This window comes from Bombina bombina, chromosome 2 (assembly GCF_027579735.1).
Source record: "Bombina bombina isolate aBomBom1 chromosome 2, aBomBom1.pri, whole genome shotgun sequence".
Classification (NCBI taxonomy): Eukaryota; Metazoa; Chordata; class Amphibia; order Anura; family Bombinatoridae; genus Bombina; species Bombina bombina.
Window position 1 is genome coordinate 804,406,707 of NC_069500.1, and position 14,869 is coordinate 804,421,575.

The 14,869-nt window shown below is 37.5% G+C and overlaps 1 protein-coding gene across 2 annotated transcripts in view; it reads right to left on the minus strand.

Annotated features, from left to right (window-relative positions):
* Positions 1-14,869, minus strand: part of KANK3 (KN motif and ankyrin repeat domains 3) — a 188,049-nt gene that overhangs the window by 17,852 nt on the left and 155,328 nt on the right. The window lies entirely within an intron of this gene.

The window sequence follows — 14,869 nt, forward strand, 5'->3', positions numbered from 1 at the left end:
CAGAGATCACCCTTTCTCATGTTCTTCAAAAACACAAAACAGTAAACATTTTCAGTGTACAGAAGTCTCTGTTGTGCACAGGCTAAAAGTAACATTGTTGACAAGAAGATGACAGGAGCCTACACAAAATGGGAATTCAAAAGAAATGACCACATTAATACAATAAAAACATTAAAGTTAAATGAAGCTTGTCCATACAAGTACCACAGATAAAGAAGCTGGTCATCTGAACTTGAGAAACTTTATTGACTAACTTCTATGTAGAAAGGCTCACGATTGACCAAATGCAGAATGTATTATATGTGAATATTACATGCAACACGTGGGCTCTAATTAAAAGGCAAATATATGGAATCTGCAACCTCAAAATGTCCCTAAAATGTTTACTTCCCCTTCCTATGCATAGTCTGAAGAAGGTATCATCCTCCTTAGGGGCAGTCGTTTGTTGAGTTAGATCTGGTGCTGTATAGATGGTTGTCTTGAAACTGGAGGTGGACATACAGAGCAGAGACATGACAAGGATCTAGATAGAATGAGTCATTTGCAAGCTAGATGTGCGGCAAAAGGGTCCATTGTTTGGTCTGGAGATCAGCATGTGAGATATGCAAAGAGAATTCAAGCCAGAGGAACAATCAGAATCAACAGTAAGTTAAAATGTAGAACATCTATAGGATAAAACTTTACAAAATTGTATGATTCATCCATTCTTCTTTTATCAAAGATAGGACAACCAATTAAAGGACCAGCAAGTACAGTAGATTTAAAGAACAAATGCATGATAAGACAATGCAATAGCACTTAGGGGTCGATTTATCAACCCCTTTGCCTATCTACAGCTGCAGGTTCTCACAAGAGAACCTGCAGGCCGTATTTATGAAGCAGTGGTCATCAGACCACTGCTTCCTTAACCTTTCGCCACCTCTTAGGTGGTGGATTTCAATCTCCCCATCCTCGTCCGACCGGGGAGATTGACAGCTCCTGCCCACCGCAGCTTGATAAATCAACCTCTCAGTCTGAACTTCAAATGAGTAGATTTTTTCCTGACAAATTTCAAAGTTATGTCTATTTCCACACCCACTTTATCATGTGACAACCATCACATCAGCCAATCACAAATGCATATACGTATATTCTGTGAATTCTTGCACATGCCGAGTAGAAGCTGGTGACTCAAAAAGTGTAAATATAAAAAGACTATGCACATTTTGTTAATGGAAGTAAATTTGAAAGTTATTTAAAAATGCATGTTGTATCTGAATCATGAAAGTTTAGTTTTGATTTCAGTGCCCCTTTAAAAACAGTAAGTTCTGGGAACCTTATAGTGGCAAGAAAGGGCTTTATCTCTGGAGTTCTGGTCCCTGACTTCTTCCTTTTACTTCAGCTTTGCAAGAACTGGTTTCATATGTTTTCTGCCATTATGTGACTGGAAAATCAAAAATTATCCTTATCTTGTCGGTTCTTGTAGTTCTGTGAGTATAATAAAATGAGGGGACACCAGTAGGGATGGGCAAATGTGTCGAAAGTACAATTCATTTGGTCGAAAGAATAGTCCTGTAGACATTCATTTTGGACAGACGAATGTCAATGACGAAAACCCCTTAAAATGTATTAAACAAATGTTATTTCCAGTTTTCTAATGTTACTTTTGTTTTTGAATGTTTATGATTAAATTGAATATCCACATTCGAAATTTTGAATGTAACATTAGATTAAAGAAATACTATTCAAAAGTTTAATAGTTCATGTGGTAGGGAATGTAGTAAAATGATACATAATAGATACAAATATATCAATTACATTTTTCTATTTAAATATTGCATCATTCAAATATTAGATTTTAAAGAGCATTAGAAATACTATTACATAAACAATTGTTAGAATGTTGTACAAACATTCGAATTTTAAAACAAATAAACGAATGTGTTAAATTTGTTTAATTTTTCGAATGTTGCAAAACATTCTCCCATTCCTGAGCACCAGTACTGATCTGCTGTGTAATGGTTGCCAAGCAAAATAGAGAGACAAGTGACTGTCCCAGAAGTTATAAATGAATTAGGTTTCATAGCTGCAAATGCAGAAACTCAAATGTAATCCTGTATGTGCCAAAAAATAAAATCAGTGTGACTATAAATGCCCATGAAATCCCAGCCTGAGTATAAAAGGACTAAGAAAATAGCACACCCATCAAAAATGATGTATATATAATATGTATATATATCAATCAAACAAGGTAAGTCCAGCACCTTTGCTGTTACACTTCCAGGTGTAAGAAACGTTTAACTTTTTTCTTTAAGCAAAGCTTTCAAAGTGCACGCACGCTGTAGAGGCCTGCCAACCTCTCATATATAAATGCACAAAAATAAAAAAATAGCGTCAGCACTGTTTTTGTAAAAAACATCCTTTCTTTATATAAGCAACATAAGGATAAAAACAGCAATGTTTCGAGTCATGTAGACCCTTAGTCATGCTATAGATTATGGTAAATCACCTCCTTTTATATCACCTGTATGCAAATTACCTTTGATTAACCATGTTGGTTCTCATACCTAGGAAATTGGTGATACCCCCTTGCTGGTTAGGTTCCATGGACAACTTTTTTACAATGCTTTTTTCTTTTCACATCAACTATCATAGTATATACATTATTTTGATGTCCTATTAGAGAATAAATAACCATAAGATTACACCAATGAATAATACACTTATACAAAAATATCATAAAAACAAATGGAGATTGTAATCTTTGTTTAAACCACTCGGATATAGAGTTTTAAGGTGTTGTATCCACCACCATACTTCCCTTTTCTTAAGTAATAACTCTCTGTTACCACCTCTCCTTTGTTTGGGAATGTGGTCTATCACCTGAAATCTCAATTGGCTAACAGAATGTCCTACTGACAAAAAATGTGATGACACTGGCATCGAGTGGTTTAAACAAAGATTACGATCTCCATTTGTTTTTATAATGTTTTTATAATGTTTTTGTATAAGTGTATTATTCATTGGTGTAATCTTATGGTTATTTATTCTCTAATAGGACATCAAAATAATGTATATACTATGATAGTTGATGTGAAAAGAAAAAAAGCATTGTAAAAAAGTTGTCCATGGAACCTGACCAGCAGGGGGTATCACCAATTTCCCAGGTATGAGAACCAACATGGTTAATCAAAGGTAATTTGCATACAGGTGATATAAAAGGAGGTGATTTGCCATAATCTATAGCATGACTAAGGGTCTACATGACTCGAAACATTGCTGTTTTTATCCTTATGTTGCTTAAATAAAGAAAGGATGTTTTTTACAAAAACAGTGCTGACACTATTTTTTGATTTTTGTGTGTATATATATATATATATATATATATATATATATATATATATATATATATATAATTTAAAGTGAGGGAGAAAATGCAATATCCCCTACCAGGATTTTGTAACCTGGAAAATGTCTTTATTTGGGACCTTTGTTAAAAGGAAATGGTTCAAACCCTTAATATGAAAATTAAGACAATTTAATCAGAAGACTATAAGGAGGATCATTACTTCCTCCTTAATAAAGAAAGGGAATTCAGCACTCTTCTATAGTCACAGAAGTAAAAAGTGTATTAATATAACAGTGTTGGTTTTGCAAAAAAATGGAGAATGGGTAATAAAGGGATTATCTATCTTTTTAAACAACAAAAATTCTGGTGTTGACTGTCCCTTTAATATATAAAACACAATAAATTTTATTATACAAAGATAATTCAAAGAAGTCTCTTTGTTACACCACTATATAAAGTTACCTGCGAACCCCATTCTGTACATGGTTAAGAATGAAAACAATATAAATAACTTGTCTCTCACATTCAGCTACTTATTGTAACAATCTTATATGAGCCACATAAAGCTTAAAGGGACAGTCAAGTCCCAAAAAAACTTTCATGATTTAAATAGGGCATGTCATTTTAAACAACTTCACAATTTACTTTTATCACCAATTTTGCTTTGTTCTCTTGGTATTCTTAGTTGAAAGCTAAACCTAGGAGGTTCATATGCTAATTTCTTAGAACTTGAAGACTGCCTCTAATCTGAATGCATTTTTTACCACTAGAGGGCATTTGTTCATGTGTTTCATATAGGTAACATTGAGCTCATACATGTGAAGTGACCTAGGAGTAAGCACCGATTGGCAAAAATGCAAGTCTGTCAAAAGAACTGAAATAAGGGGGCAGTCAGCAGAAGCTTAGATAAAAGGTTATTACAGAGATAAAACGTGTATTATTATAACTGTGTTGGTTATGCAAAACTGGGGAATGGGTAATAAAGGGATTATCTTTCTTTTTAAACAACAAAAATTCTGGTGTTGACTGTCCCTTTAAGCAAGCTGTTCTAAAACTATATAATACAGAGTATATTCCGCTATATATTGCCAAAGTGGACTAGTAACTGATACACAGCATCCAGATTAAAAGCTTTGCTACAGTCAGTGCACATTGTTAGACCACACACAGATGCATCATCCTTCCTGTACTCAACCCGCGGCTTTTGCCGCACTCTAGGTTAAACCGGACTTGATGTAAAGTTATCAGGACGTGCAAAGTCAGACTAATTGTAGTGCTTACGTGACTCAGAGTTAGGAGCGGCTTTCATTCTCCTTCCTGGGGCTCCCTTTCACGGGAGCTCGTATACAAACGAGTAACTTTGTTTAACCCTTTCATGACATAGGCAATTGTTCAAGTTCTGAACGTAAACGAAACCTTGAATTTCAGCTATATGTCTTTTCAACCATAATTTACCCCTTTCACATTAAGTGCACCCACACTAATTATATATTGTTTTTTAGAGGACAGATAGGGCTTTCTTTTGGCATAAAAGATTTATTTCTCAACTATAATTTTATATAAAAAAAATCAAAGTAAGTGTGAGAAATTAAGAAATTTGAAGCTTTCCAAATGATTTTATTGTGAATATCATCATCCTGATATATGTTACTGCAATAAAACACCCATACTTGTGTTAAGCGATGTCCCATGAGTATAACGATACCCCCCATGTACAGGTTTTCTGAGTTTTCTGGAATTTACAAGGCCCAACATACGGCCTACCCATTTACATAGAAATCTGGCACATTCATTTTCTGGGCTTAAGTTGCCTTTCATACATTATAGCAGCCCAGGAATGAAAATGACCCCATCATGGCATACCATTTACAAAAGTAGACACCCTAGGGTATTCCAAAAGGGCCATGTCACGTCTTTTTGTGAAGCCCCTTAGTCACAACACCTGGCCAAATGTAGTGGTCATTTTTGTTGTATGCGTTTTTTACACAAACACTGCACTTTGGCTGTTTCTGTCATCAAGCTTTTATGTTTTACTGCTATAAAACACACATATTTGTGTTTGTCAATGTCCTACGAGTACAACAGTACCCCCCATGTACAGGTTTCACGGGGTTTACAGGAGTTACTGGGCCAAATATGGGGTCTGCCCATTTCAGTCTTTATGCATGGAAATTTGGCACCTTAATTTTCTGTGCCTATGTCCTCTTTGAGACATTATAGCAGCCCAGGAATGAAAATTACCCCATCATGGCATACCATTTTCAAAAGAAGACACCCTAGGGTATTCCAAAAGGCCCATGTCACATATTTTTGTGAAGCCCCTTAGTCACAACACCTGGCCAAATGTAATGGTGATTTTTTTTGCATGCGTTTTTTGCACAAACACTGCACTTTGGCTGTCTCTGTCATCAACCTTTTATGTTTTGCTGCTATAAAACACACATATTAGTGTTTGTCAAGGTCCTACGAGTAAAACAGTACCCCCCATGTACAGGTTTTATGGGGTTTACAGAAGTTACAGGGCCAAATATGGGGTCTGCCCATTTCAGTTTTTATGCATGGAAATTTGGCACCTTAATTTTCTGTGCCTATGTCCTCTTTAAGACGTTATAGCAGCCCAGGAATGAAAATTACCCCATCATGGCATACCATTTTCAAAAGAAGACACCCTAGGGTATTTCAAAAGGCCCATGTCACATATTTTTGTGAAGCCCCTTAGTCACAACACCTGGCCAAATGTAATGGTGATTTTTTTTGCATGCGTTTTTTGCACAAACACTGCACTTTGGCTGTCTCTGTCATCAACCTTTTATGTTTTGCTGCTATAAAACACACATATTAGTGTTTGTCAAGGTCCTACGAGTAAAACAGTACCCCCCATGTACAGGTTTTATGGGGTTTACAGAAGTTACAGGGCCAAATATGGGGTCTGCCCATTTCAGTTTTTATGCATGGAAATTTGGCACCTTAATTTTCTGTGCCTATGTCCTCTTTGAGACATTATAGCAGCCCAGGAATGAAAATTACCCCATCATGGCATACCATTTTCAAAAGAAGACACCCTAGGGTATTTCAAAAGGCCCATGTCACATATTTTTGTGAAGCCCCTTAGTCACAACACCTGGCCAAATGTAATGGTGATTTTTTTTGCATGCGTTTTTTGCACAAACACTGCACTTTGGCTGTCTCTGTCATCAACCTTTTATGTTTTGCTGCTATAAAACACACATATTAGTGTTTGTCAAGGTCCTACGAGTAAAACAGTACCCCCCATGTACAGGTTTTATGGGGTTTACAGAAGTTACAGGGCCAAATATGGGGTCTGCCCATTTCAGTTTTTATGCATGGAAATTTGGCACCTTAATTTTCTGTGCCTATGTCCTCTTTAAGACGTTATAGCAGCCCAGGAATGAAAATTACCCCATCATGGCATACCATTTTCAAAAGAAGACACCCTAGGGTATTTCAAAAGGCCCATGTCACATATTTTTGTGAAGCCCCTTAGTCACAACACCTGGCCAAATGTAATGGTGATTTTTTTTGCATGCGTTTTTTGCACAAACACTGCACTTTGGCTGTCTCTGTCATCAACCTTTTATGTTTTGCAGCTATAAAACACACATATTAGTGTTTGTCAAGGTCCTACGAGTAAAACAGTACCCCCCATGTACAGGTTTTATGGGGTTTACAGAAGTTACAGGGCCAAATATGGGGTCTGCCCATTTCAGTTTTTATGCATGGAAATTTGGCACCTTAATTTTCTGTGCCTATGTCCTCTTTAAGACGTTATAGCAGCCCAGGAATGAAAATTACCCCATCATGGCATACCATTTTCAAAAGAAGACACCCTAGGGTATTTCAAAAGGCCCATGTCACATATTTTTGTGAAGCCCCTTAGTCACAACACCTGGCCAAATGTAATGGTGATTTTTTTTGCATGCGTTTTTTGCACAAACACTGCACTTTGGCTGTCTCTGTCATCAACCTTTTATGTTTTGCTGCTATAAAACACACATATTAGTGTTTGTCAAGGTCCTACGAGTAAAACAGTACCCCCCATGTACAGGTTTTATGGGGTTTACAGAAGTTACAGGGCCAAATATGGGGTCTGCCCATTTCAGTTTTTATGCATGGAAATTTGGCACCTTAATTTTCTGTGCCTATGTCCTCTTTGAGACATTATAGCAGCCCAGGAATGAAAATTACCCCATCATGGCATACCATTTTCAAAAGAAGACACCCTAGGGTATTTCAAAAGGCCCATGTCACATATTTTTGTGAAGCCCCTTAGTCACAACACCTGGCCAAATGTAGTGCTCCTTTTTTTTTGTATGCGTTTTTTGCACAAACACTGCCCTTTGGCTGTTTCTGTCATCAACCTTTTATGTTTTGCTGATATAAAACACACATATTTGTGTTTGTCAATGTCCTAAGAGTAAAACAGTACCCCCCATGTACAGGTTTTATGGGGTTTACAGATGTTACAGGGCCAAATATGGGATCTGCCCATTTACATAGAAAATTGGCACATTCATTTTATGGGCCTTTGTCCTCTTTGAGACATTATAGCAGCCCAGGAATGAAAATTACCCCATCGTGGCATACCATTTATAAAAGTAGACAACCCAGGGTATTGAAAAAGGACTATGTTTAGTCTTTGTTTGTAGCCACTTAGTCACAACATCTGGCCAAAGGTAATGTTCATATTTCAGTTTTAGTTTATCACAAAAACACTGCCTTTTTGCTGTTTATATCATCCTTTTATGTTTTACTGCTATAATACACCCATCTTTGTGTTCAGCGATGTCCCATGAGTACAACAATACCCCCTATGTACAGGTTTTATGTGGTTTTAGGAAGTTACAGTGCCCAATATAGGGTCTGCCAATTTGCATGGAAATTGGGCATATTGATTTTATGGACCTTTGTTGCCTTTGAGACAGTATGGCAGCGCAGGAATGAAAATTACCCCACCATGGCATACCATTTGCAAAAGTAGACAACCCAGGGTATTAAAAAAGGACTATGTTTAGTCTTTTTTTGTAGCCACTTAGTCACAAAACCTGGTCAAATTTAGTGGTCATATTTTTTTATTTGCTTTTTTCACACAGACTTTGCATGTTTTCTATTTAGATCAACATCATTATATTTTTTACTGCTATAATACACCCATATCTGTGTTCAGTGATCTCCCATGAGTGCAACAATACCCCCTATGCACAGGTTTTATGTGGTTTTAGGAAGTTACAGGGCCCAATATAGGGTCTGCATAGAAATTTGGCACATTGATTTTCTGGCCCTATGTTGCCTTTGAGACAGTATGGCAGCCCAGGAATGAAAATTACCCCCCTCATGACATACCATTTGCAAAAGTAGATAACTCAGGATATTCTAAAAGGAGTATTTTAGTTGTTTTGTATAACTTATAATGGCCTTAGAGTGGATGGGCTTAACATATAAAGGGACAGGACAAGGTCAGGGGATTTATGAAGTTAGGAATACAGAATAATAAAATAAAATAAATTAGGAACACATACAGATTGCTTTCAAATTAAAAGTTTAACTCTGTGTGATATATTCGAAAGCAATCAGTGATACAGAGGCCAGGTTGAGAGGGGCAGTCAGGGCAATGGTAACTAGAATCCCTCCTCCCTCCTTTTTTATAGCAGACTCTGCATCTTTTCTGGGGTGTTAATTTGCAGGCAGTGGGGGGGATCCTAGTGGGAAAATGCCTGCCACAGAGTCGCTCAACATTTTCAGATTGAACAGTGGGAGGATTAGGGGTCTGGTTAAACAAAATATCAGATGTTACATTTAACACAAATTCCAAAAAAGTATAAGTTTTCCCTGTGCCTGTTTTTTTGTACAGCACATATGCATTATATACTGCGATCTGCATAATATAAAAGGCTACTTTTTTGTACCAAGTTCTAGTTTTTCTTTGAATTAGATATGGCTGCAGGCACCGGTCAGCTAAATCTACCCCCCCCATGTTTTTGTTGTACTCCACAATGCACTTTGGCTTTCGGATCTGTGCAGATCTTCCCTTCACAGACACTGGCACTGTAGCTTCATCGTGCATTGTGGAGAGCATGTACACATCTTTTTTATCAGTGTACCGAAGGGCCAGTAGCTCATTGTGGCGTAAAGCTGACGTTGTGCCCCTACTTTTTTTTCCATATGTCAGCTTCTGGGGGAAACCTTTGCGATTTTTTCTTGTTGTGCCACAGGCCACGGTTTCAAAATAAAACAAAAATTTTAATAGCTCTGTGCTGGTGTAAAAATTATCGAGCCACAAATGGTACCCTTTATTTAGCAGGGGTAGTAGGAGATCCCACACAATTTTCCCACTTGTGCCAACTGAATCTGGGCAGCCAGGTGGATCCAAGTGGCTATCCTTTCCCTGGTAGATGCGAAATGCCCAGGTATACCCAGTACTGCATTCACAGAGCTTATAAAATTTTACCCCATAGCGGGACCTCTTGGATGGTATATATTGCTTGAAAAGCAATCTCCCCTTAAATTTCATGAGGGACTCATCAATGCAAATGTCCTGCTCAGGTATGTAAACTTCTTTAAATTTTTGGGACAGGTGGCTTATCAGGGGCCTTAGTTTATATAACCTGTCATGCAGGGGGTCATTTTTGGGGGGGCACTTGGTATTATCATTAAAATGGAGAAACCGCAGCAATTGTTCATATCTGTCCCTCTTCATAACCCCTGGAAAAAGAGGGGTAGCCAGGATGGGGTTCTGGCTCCAGTATGAACGAATGCTGGGTTTCTTCACAATCCCCATTATTAATGTCAGGGCCCAAAACTTTTTAATCTCTGGTATGTCAGTGGGATGCCAGGTATTTTTTCTGACATACAGAGATTGGGGATTTTTGGACAGATACTGGCTGGCATATAAATTTGTTTGAGCAACTATATGCTCAAACATAGCATCTGTCAGAATCAGTGACATATAGTTTATTGGCTCACATACTGGAACATCACTTGTTATGCCAGGAGTCTCAGTAAATTCTAGCATTTCTGGGGCAGTGAAATTTGGGGGTATCCAATTTTGGTCATTTGTGCGACGCCTCCTTTTAGGTGGCGGGCAGGGAGCACCAGCATCAGATGTATCACTCAGGGGCTCTATATCTGATGCCGTAAGGGTTGCGCTGTCAGACAGAGCAGAGAGGGTTTCACTCCCTGAATCTGCGGCAAGAATGGCATAAGCCTCTTCTGCTGAATAGCGTGCCATAAGGGATTTTTTTCAGTACAAAGTACCACTTCACCACCACCAATTACCACTTCACCTTCCCCAAAATCCCACTAAACCACCCCAATTACCACCTCCCAATTACCACCCACCTATTCCCACCCACCCTATTCCCTTTTTTTTTTTTTTTTTTTAAATTATGATTTTTTCTTTATATATATTTTTTTTTTTTTTTTTTTTTTTATAAACTAAAAAAAAAAAGGAACTGGGAAGGGTAGTGATTGGGAACAGCAGGGAAGGGGTTAATAATAACTAAAGATCCCCACAAATAAACTTTTGGGCACTGATCAAAGCCCTGACAGGCTGATCACTGTGATATTAGGCTGATCACAGTAGCAGCTCAGTGATCAGCAGCAAAAACAATATATATATATATATATTTGTAACCCCCACAAATAAACCCCCAACGCTTTTGATCAACACTGATCAAAGCCCTAACAGGCTAAGCAAGTTATATTAGGCTGATCACAGTAGCAGCTCTGTGATCAGCAGCAAAAAAAATATATATATTGTTTGTAACTATATTTTTTCTCCCTCTCTAGCTTTCTGCAGCACACACCAACACTAAACTGTCTTCCTCTCTCTCTCAGATCGCACTGAGAGCAGAGAGGAAGCGGATACACTTGTAACAGCCAATGATTCCACTCATTGGCTGCTACAGTGTTACAGGGGACAATCGATACACCCCCTCCATGCTGATTGGATCCTGGGGGAGTGCCAGAGGTGCTAGGCACATCCCCCAACCGGATCCACAACAAACAAAATAACGGAGGGGGCACAGGAGCTGAAAACCGTTATGCCGTTCTATTCCGTCATAACGGCTCTAAAGCCCAGTGTAATTATGACGGAATGGAACGGCATAACGGCGTTAAAAGGTTAATCTGTTAAGCCCTCCTCCTCCTCCTCTGACATCACTGGGCAAATTTTAAAGGCTCTGATGTTATACAAGTCAGACTGGCTTATACTTTCCACTTTTGGGGACTTGTATAACATCAGAGCCTTTAAAATTTGCCTAGTGACGTCAGAGGAGGAGGAGGAGGGCTTAACAGATTAAACAAAGTTACTCGTTTGTATACGAGCTCCCGTGAAAGGGAGCCCCAGGAAGGAGAATGAAAGCCGCTTCTAACTCAGAGTCACGTAAGCACTACAATTAGTCTGACATTGCACGTCCTGATAACTTTATACATCAAGTCCGGTTTAACCTAGAGTGCGTCGAAAGCCGCGGGTTGAGTACCGGAAGGATGATGCATCTGTGTGTGGTCTAACAATGTGCACTAACTGTAGCAAAGCTTTTAATCTGGACGCTGTGTATCAGTTACTAGTCCACTTTGGCAATATATAGCGGAATATACTCTGTATAGTTTTATAACAGCTTGCTTAAGCTTTATGTGGCTCATATAAGATTGTTACAATAAGTAGCTGAATGTGAGAGACAAGTTATTTATATTGTTTTCATTCTTAATCAAGTACAGAATGGGGTTAGCAGGTAAATTTTATAGTGGTGTAACAAAGAGACTTCTTTGAATTATCTTTGTATAATAAAATGTATTGTGTTTTATATATTAAAGGGACAGTCAACACCAGAATTTTTGTTGTTTAAAAAGATAGATAATCCCTTTATTACCCATTCTCCATTTTTTTTGCAAAACCAACACAGTTATATTAATACACTTTTTACTTCTGTGACTAACTTGTATCTAAGCATCTTCTGACCGCCCCTAATCACATGACTTTTAGTTATTTTGCATATAGTTGCATTTTAGCCAATTAGTGCAGTGTCTGCCACTAGCCACGGGCGTGATCACAATGCTATCTATATGGCCTACATGAGCTTGCTCTCCCCTGCTGTGAAAAGTAAATAAAATAGAGGCGGCCTTCAAGGGCTTAGAAATTATCATATGTGCCTCCCTAGGTTTGCTTTCAACTAGAATACCAAGAGAACAGAGCAAAATTGTTGATAAAAGTAAATTGGAAATTTGTTTAAAATTGCATGCCCTATTTGAAAATGAAAGGTTTTTTTGGACTTGACTGTCCCTTTAAAGAGTGCTGACATAGATTGTATTAGGCAGGAGTGGTAATGCTTATAAATGTAGTTAGATCATTTTACTAGATAGTTCTTCAGTCCTTTGCCCAACTAACATTTGAGAGGTAATCACATGATGTTAAAGACATAGCCCAGGAAGACAAGTAACACTCATTAGGGAAGATACATCCACCATAAAAGGCACTTTATAGACAGCCTATTGGCAGCAGAAAGCAGACTGGCCTGGGCCTATGCAAAACTTACAGTACAGAGAGGAGCTGTTAATGCCATTTATATAAGTATCAGCTCTAGTTAATCAGAAATTAAATTACTGAATTTCAAAAGATCTGCAAATAAAATTCCCGTTTTAAAAGCATTTAAAACTGACATTTTGTTAGAAAACCTTGTATTTTTTTTTTTTTTTTTACAGACCAGGTACACACTAGGGATGGGCGAATGTTTTGCAACATGAAACGAATTTTAGCACATTCATTCGTTCTAATCGAATTTAGAATATTTACATAACATTCTAACATTCGATTTTCGAATGTTCGGTTTCGAATTTTACGAAAATATTTGTTTAGAAAAATTCGAATTTATATATTTGTAATAGTATTTCTAATGCTTTCTTTAAATGTAATATTCGAATTATGCAATATTCAAATTCGAATTTATATGTTTGTAATAGTATTTCTAATGCTTATTTTAAATGTAATATTCGAATTATGCAATATTCGATCGAAATAGAAACATTCTAATTGATATATTTGTATCTATTATGTATCAATTTACTAGATTCCCTACCACATGAACTACTGAACTTCTGATTAGTATTTGTTAAATAGAATGTTAAATTCGAAAATTTTAATGTGGACATTCGATATAATTATAAACATTTGAATTCGAAAGTGACATTTGAAAACTGTAAATAGCATTCGGTTATAGAATTTTTAAGAATATTCGTTCGTATCATCATTCGGATTTGTAATTCGAATTTGGGTAATAACATTCGTTCTAACATTCGAATTTGGAAATTTACACATTCGCCCATCCCTAGTACACACCCCTTGAGAATGCTTTAATGTTGTAAATCATATCTCCTTTCTCCTGTTTTTAATTTAACATTTTGCTGGGAATTAAATGTTGTGCTTACTGTCCCTTTACATTGCATATAAATGTAATATGAGCATATATAGTGCAGGAGGTGGGTTGATAAAGTGCCTGAGGTAAGATGATCTACTTTGAGTTAGTGGGGAACATGCTTTACCCAAATGGCATTAATTATACTCTCGCCATGTGTTGTCACAACGGAACACGATAAAAAAGCTGTTCTTAAAGAGACGTTCTAGAGCAAAAATAAACTGCTCAATTTTGTACCTTCTTTTACTTTGTGTTTAACTTATTCGAAGAGGTTAAGGGGCCTATTTATGATGCTGCGAGTGTACATGATCCGATATTGCGATCATGTCCGCTGCACATAAATAAATACCAACAGCATACGCTCTAGGCATTTATCATTGCACCAGCAGTTCTTGTGAACTGCTGGTGCAATGCAGCCCCCTGCAGATTTGCGGCCAAATTGGCCGCTAGGAGGGCTGTCAATCAACCCGATCGTATTCGATAGGGTTGATTTCTGGTGATTTCTGTCCACGTCCTCAGAGCAGGCGGACAGGTTATGGAGCAGCGGAGCTTAATAAATATGCCCCTAAATATGTAGTCATAGTTACACTTATGGAACCTTCCATTTTCCTCCTGAAGAGGATATGGCTATGATTGGAGTGTACACATGTAATTCTTGCTTCCTATTCAATTACCAGATGTATCCTCATCTGAAGTGACACAGGAGAACAGCTTTAACTGTGTATTTAACCTATTTTTATGGTTAAACCGCACATTGTAAATAAAAGGAATTTCTTCAAAAATAAAATTATATAACAAGGGGAGACTTCTGGGTTGCGGCTATCTTGATGGAGTTTTCTAATTTATTCAGAATCAAGCAGAAGATTCTACAATATTTTGCATACACTAATAGGAATATTGAGCTGAAGGCATCCTGTCCAAAATATATTGGTTTTGGACTGTGTCGTGACTTGCCAGCCCTCAGTGCTGGATGTTTTATTTTGGGGTCTTTCCCTACTTAAGAAACCCCACTACTGTTCCTATAAAATGGCACTCTAAATGCATGCAGCTAAGTAGTGTGCAGTGTATGGGACTACTAACATAACTATACACACTCTATATTGGGTGGAAGCTC